The sequence below is a fragment of the Micropterus salmoides genome, unplaced genomic scaffold (genome assembly GCF_014851395.1).
Source record: "Micropterus salmoides isolate LMB-PRFRI ecotype aquatic unplaced genomic scaffold, ASM1485139v1 Ms_hic_scaffold_18, whole genome shotgun sequence".
In the NCBI taxonomy this organism is placed as follows: domain Eukaryota; kingdom Metazoa; phylum Chordata; class Actinopteri; order Centrarchiformes; family Centrarchidae; genus Micropterus; species Micropterus salmoides.
In genome coordinates, this window is record NW_024040928.1 from 5,991,728 (window position 1) to 5,998,822 (window position 7,095).

The following is a 7,095-nucleotide window of genomic DNA, read 5'->3' on the forward strand; positions in this document are numbered from 1 at the left end:
ATTTAAACAGAAAGTTTAGGTTTTTCAGGTTAGTTTTTATCTTTTCAATTATTCTACACCCATGCACCACTTTTATTAAATGCAATAAGAAGCTACTCTTTATATGTCTTTGTCATAAAAGACTAGGCTACATGTTTAAAAAAAAAACTTCTTAGCAGTAGTCTCGATTGGGTGTTTATTTTCATTTAAAAAGGTTATAAATCTAGTTCAAGTAAACTTCAGCATGCCAAAGTCAAATTTAATCTTATAAAATGTATTTTCCCAACAACAAAAATATGGCTAGTGAAAATGCTGTCTGGCTAGTAACTTTGGTTATGTCAAGCCCTGGGCACCGTTTATTTTCATAATCTGGCAGCCAATTGCCACAGCATTTAGTCCGTTCGGGTTAGGCCTACAGCTTATTAAATATAGCCTTTTAAATCTAATGTAATGGGCTGTAGGAGAATTCCAGCACTTTCATTCATCAAGGAAATTCCAGTCTGGTAAATGATGAATGAGCAACGCTGTAAAGTAGCCTAATAATGTTAAAGCATTGATCCTTCCTCCACTCCTGTGTTCATGGTCCGCACTGGCACGCATTCAAATTTCTAGCTCCACCCGATTAAAATGGAGGCTCTACATTTATTTAACCGTTGCCATGGTGAATCGTAGTATCGGAGCTCCATTGATGATGGCTTTTCTTCATCCCCCCACACACGAGCGTCCATCAGGCTCAATATACTCAGAGTTGATTGAACTAATTTTAATCTGGAACCCGAAAACTCAGAGTTTCCCACCTCAGGCTCAGTCAACTCAGAGCTCAGGGATAAGCTCAAAGTTTCCCACCTCAGGCTCAGTCAACTCAGAGCTCAGGGATAAGCTCAGAGTTTGTTAAGCTTGCTTTCTGAAACAGGGCCCAGGTCACTAACCTAATTTGGATTGCATTAGCTGTGGTTAGCTCAAGATAAGCAGATGATACCTCAGGTCCAAAGCTTGTTTCACTCCTGTGAAGCACGCTGTTTTAATATGCTGTGTCAAATAAAGAATATCCTGTGACTGATGATGTCCAAAGCTTCACTGGTGCTTTGAAAGTGCTTTTTCAATTTGACCATTTTGAAAGTTTTACAGCCATCTCTGTGATCTCCACATTAGTGGAATAAGAAGAGAGGAGAGTAATAGAGAAATAAGTCGAGGTGCATTACAAAAACATAATCATAACTATGAGGACATTTCATCCTGTTACCAAGAAATAATGTAAAAAATAATAAATAGACTAATGTAATTAATCACTCTCCAATTATATCACATTGCGACTGAAATGACATGTCAAATATCAATAATGAAGTTAAAAAGGTGAGCCCACCGTGTCACTTGGACTAAACTACACAAAAAGGTACATTAATGAGCATGTCAGCAAAAATATTTTATCTAGGCTTTTTGCAACATAACCTCTATACTGGACAAAAGTATACAGGTTTAATAATAACTCACAGGATTGTTGGACTTTTATTTCACACATATGAGACTAAAACTAATCAGTGAGGTGTGGTGGTGCTTCAGCCTCAGTGTTGGAGGGCTGCTATAAGTTTTACAAGCCACCAGATGTCACTGTGTTCACTGACTAAATGGCTCTTCTCTAATATTCAGTCCAGAGTATTAAACACCACATTCACTTGTTGGGGGTCCTTGATGTGCTATTAGAGCAGCCCATATTATTATGGCATGGATTCAAATGTGGCAGAATTGTCAACTAAAGACTCCTGACACTGCGTGAATGTAGCATAAACATCAGCGTATTAACATGATCATTGTGAGCATGTTGCCATGCTGACTTACCGTTTAGCTCAAAGCACCACTTTGCCAATGAACATCCTCACAGAGGCACTAGCATAGACTCTTAGTCTTGTTTTAGCATCATTTGACACTTTGTTTTGTTTCTGTTTTTCAGATGGTTATAACATGTCATCTAGTGCATCTGGTGCAACTCACTCCTACTCCAACCCCTGATGATCTCTGCAGACAGAATGACAGCCAACCAATCAAACCAACAGTTTCTTTTTTTTTCTTTTCTCCACCACAGCTATAACAAGTTAAATGTATCATGGTTAGATATTAAGTATAATGTAACATGGAAGAAGAGTCAGGCTTGTTCTTTGGAAAAACTAAGCCTTAAGCCATATTTTAAATGTTTTATTTTGCTCACAACAACACTATGTAATACACACCATCAAAAAGATTTATTAGTATTACATGATGTATGCTGGATGTATAGTTTTAACTGTACTGTAGTAGTAACTGCTTTTAACAATTCTCAATAGATCACTGCTGTTTTTGACAAAAACATTTATACTGTATGTAATTCCTACCAAGAGCACATAGAGAAGATATAGAAGAGATTTTATATCTGATGTACTGTAAAAGTTCATATAGTTGCACTTGGCTACATTTGGGTGTGTGTATTCATCAAGTATTCATCACAACCAACAACATGTCTACAAAGTAGATGCAAAATGTCTCTAGATTTGGCTTACTTTGCCAATCAAATCAGTTAGACAATGTAAGTTGCCTTACACAGATCAGTGAACTTGTTTACTCGGGGGTGGCGTCACAATGACGAATTGACTTAGACAGGACTATCAGTCAAATATAATTCCAAAGCCACTTTCTACTCTTACCCTCGCTGATCTACACATGCTGTATGTAAAGTGCTTACTACTGCACACGACCCTGAAGAGCCCTCAACCCAGTTAAACATCAGCAGCTGCTTCTGGAAGCATTGTTTTTGCATATCCATAATGCCAACACTACATAATAAGTTATAATTTTGTAAAAATATATTACTGTCATGAGAAAATTTGTGTGTGTGTGTGTGTGTGTGTGTGTGTGTGTGTGTGTAAAACAAATGCTACTTGATAATCTGTGTGTATTTTGTGCAGGAGTCCTGTGTAGGAATAAAACAAAACAGAAGTCAGGTCACAGGTGCACTGTTTTTATACGCTGCAGTGTGTGACAGTGTGATAATCAAATGGCAGCAAATTGTTCATACTGCTCAGCAGGCTTTATTAAATCATATTCGTAACATGCTTTCTTTTGTTTGTGTTTCAGCAGTATAATTCTTAATGCTGAAATTTTAGAAGAGGGGCCAGTATTTAATCTATATATCCATATATCCTAAAAGTTTTCAAAGATTGAAATTAAAAAATGAGGGTCGTAAAATGTCTTTTAAAAGTATTATAAATGTCTTAAATGTGAGATGATGTCTAATTAATTTTAATATGTTTTAAAACAACTTGAATTCATAGAGAAAAAGGGAGCGCCTGTGTAGATCCTTATCTGTCCCTTTTGATTTTAAAAAGTGTGCAGATACCCTGCTAATGTGCTTGATCTTGTCGATCAAAGTTATTTAGCCTGTCTTTATAGCTTGGGAGTAAAAAACAAAGCCTCACAGTGGAAGTAGCAAATCAGGTCATTGGCATTCAGTCAACATGTAAAACAAGTCTTCCACAAAGCTGCAGGCATCATTAACATGATGTTTACGCCTTCTAGGCTATCAAAGACACGCTGTAAATTGTGTGTATAATGCATGTTGGATTATACTTTCTATTTAGCAATAATGTCTTGAATTTGTAATATCAGTTCTATAGACTGTGCTTGTGATTAATTAAATCCTTTCAAAAACCCATCTAACCTTGCATGTTAGTTCCTGCTTTACACATCCTATTACCTGCACTATCCTAAAAGAGGTTTGTCTGCCTTTAATAGTTGCACTCTGTCTTTAAATCTTAGAAAGAGTTGGTTGAAATAGTAGTAAATAACTGAGGGTGTATAGGCATTTTAATGTTCAAAACTGATTTTATTTTGTTTATTTGTTTAGTTACAACGGAAGTTATTTAATTGTACTTTTCATGTAGAGCACTCTTTATAATATTATTTACAGAAAACAAAACTTCTAGAAAACCTTAAGTGGAACCTAGACTCAGGCTGGGCAGCTATCTGACTCAACCGGTTAGATTGTGTAACAGTGGATAGTATTAAGGAGTATTACATGCAGATTGATATTACACAATATAGACACGTAGTAGTTTAAACACAGCACAACTTGACATTTATTTAGATACTAGTGCTTATTATTATTCTATTCCATTAGCTATAAGTTATAGTTAGTAAGAATTAAATGTTACTATCAACAAGTTAATTAATGAATTCCTAGTAACAAAAAACACTTTACTAGTAAGCACGAAAATGTTATTAGCATCTTTTGGAATAGTTACTTAGTAACTAGTGAATAGGTACTAGTATATAAATAATAAATCCTAGTAAAATGAAAATAGTTACTATTTACTATCAAATAGTTGCTAGTAACTAATGAATAGATGATATGTGAACTGCAGAGCCCCATATATTTCAATAGCAAAAATGTTATATAATTAGTTAGTCGTAAATAGAAAATAGTTACGAGTAACTAATGCCATAGTTATTAGTAACTAAATATTAAGTACTAGTATCTAATCAGTTGTCACTAGTAAAATGGGAATAGTTATTAGTAACTGGTGGTATAGTTATTAGTAACTAATAAATAAGTACTAGTAGCTTTTAAATAGTGACTAGTAAGTTTTAAGCAATAACTGTTAAAACTGCTTGCTTCACTACACAATATATAGACGTCTTTGACATAATGTCAGAACTGTTGCTTCTTTGCATTTTGTTGATAATGTTAGTACATTTAGTAAAAAAGTTAAAAGCAGTAAACTTACATTCTGGCCAAATCTTACATAATTGTACCTTAAAGGTAGCTGAGTGGTGCCAGTGAGTCACTAATGCAGAACATTGTATCCAGCTGCACTAACATGGCCAGAAAATGTTGACTGAGATGAATCCGTTTAGCAAGCTACTGTAATGTTCTCTACACTCACAGTCTTGGTCTGTGTGATATTAAGATTCTGTTTAAGAGATGCCATGTTTTTATCTCTAAATACCATAAATGAAACAGCAGATTTACTTCTAAAACAGCCTTACCTTACTTAACCTTAAAGGTCCTGGTAGGCAGATTTTGTTTCACTTGTTTTACCATTATGTCATTTTCAAACCATTATTACTTTAGTCAGTCAAACAAATGTTTAACAATCCCCTAAATGGAGAACAACTTTTATAAGTTGTCTCTGCATTTGATATTTCAAAAGTCATTCACTGTAATATAAACCTGTACATTTGGATTTGATAACAAATAAAAATGGTCACAGTGATCAAAAGGTCACAGTGTCATTTTATTTGACAGATTAAATAGTACAGGCCTACCTGCTAACACCAGAGGCAGAGGTCAAAGTCTACAATGATCATTATATCATTTTTGCTGCTGTGCAAATACCCAACATGTGTTAGTTTGCTAACCTGTAGTAAGTAAAGAATAGATCATATAAAAAATAGAAGAGAGACAGTTCACAATTGCTCTTTTAGCTCTTGACATAAACAATGAGGAGCCTATTCCAGAGTTAAATGTCCTGTCTACAGCCAGTTTTACTGCCTTTCCAGTTTCCAGTGGCGTTTATCATTTATCATGTGTCTATTTATCATTTCAATAAAAACACAATGTTTATAGTTTCAATAAATCTTATCAGTTGTTGCTGTCATCTCTTCCACGATTCTCACTGGTTGGATGTGTGATGAAACACTATAATGCACCACCGTAGACTGGCCTTCACGCGAGGAGGCCGGGCAGAGTTGGCATCCCTTTGTAAAGAAAAAATAAATGATTAACCAATCAGATGAGGCCACTGTCATGCCATTGCCTAACTGTGTCTTAGTCAGGATGATGCCACGGGAAGCCAGCTGCTGTCTCAAATCACAGCATGCGATCAACGTCATTCAGGTGAAATAACGGGAGCTGTTAGCAACTTCAGCTAGTGCAATTATGGAGGGTGGAGATTTGGAGTTTGGCTAAGCAGTAAGAAGCATGTAGGCCTATTTGATTCATGCACCACTGCTACTATGCAATGTATCTTTTTCTGATTGAGCTTGTGAATGTTTCTTTTATTTTTAACCTACACTATAAGCAGTGGACTATGTATGCTATTTGGGATGAGAGAGTGACTGAGTGAGAGAGAGAGAGAGTATACGTGTTGGTAAATGCAACTTTCAGCGTCTAAAATTATACCCTGCATTTTAATATCACAATGCATTAGATAATTTCCCTCCAAAAAGGTCATCCCCTCTCACTTGGCTTCCCCAAAAATTTACCCCACCCCACGCCACTGGCTGTTTCTGAAACTGAGGGGGCCATGTGTTTCCTGATGTTAAGCTTTGCTAGGTGATGTTGGTAGATATAATGGCATATATTGTAGCCTTCAATCTACACTGAACAAAATTATAAATGCAACACTTTTGTTCTGGCCCCATTCATCATGAGCAAAGATCTAAGACTTTCTCTATGTACACAAAAGGCCTGTTTCTCTCAAATATTGTTCAAAATCTGTGTTAATGAGCACTTCTCCTTTGCCGAGATAATCCATCCACCTCACAGGTGTTGCATATCAAGATGCTGATCAGACAGCTTGGGCATTGCACAGGTGTGCCTTAGGCTGGCCACAATAACAGGCCACTCGAAAATGTGCAGTTTCACTGTATTAGGGTGGTCCGGGGGGGTCTGGAAACCAGTCAGTATCTGGTGTCACCGCCATTTTCCTCACGCAGTGCAACACATCTCCTTCGCATAGAGTTGATCAGGTTGTTGATTGTAGCCTGTGGAATGTTGGTCCACTCCTCTTCAATGGCTGTGCGAAGTTGCTGAATATTGGCAGGAACCTGGAACACGCTGTCGTATACGCCAATCCAGAGCATCCGAAACATGCTCAGTGGGCGACATGTCCAGTGAGTATGCTGGCCTTGCAAGAACTGGGATGTTTCCAGCTTCCAGGAATTGTGTACAAATCCTTGCAACATGGGGCCGTGCGTTTTCATGCTGCAACAGGTGATGATGCTCACCCACAAAATGCCATACATGCTGTCTGCCATCTGCCCTGTACAGTGAAAACCGGGATTCATCTGTGAAGAGAACACCTCTCCAAAGTGCAAGACGCCATCGAATGTGAGCATTTGCCCACTCAAATCGGTTACAACGAC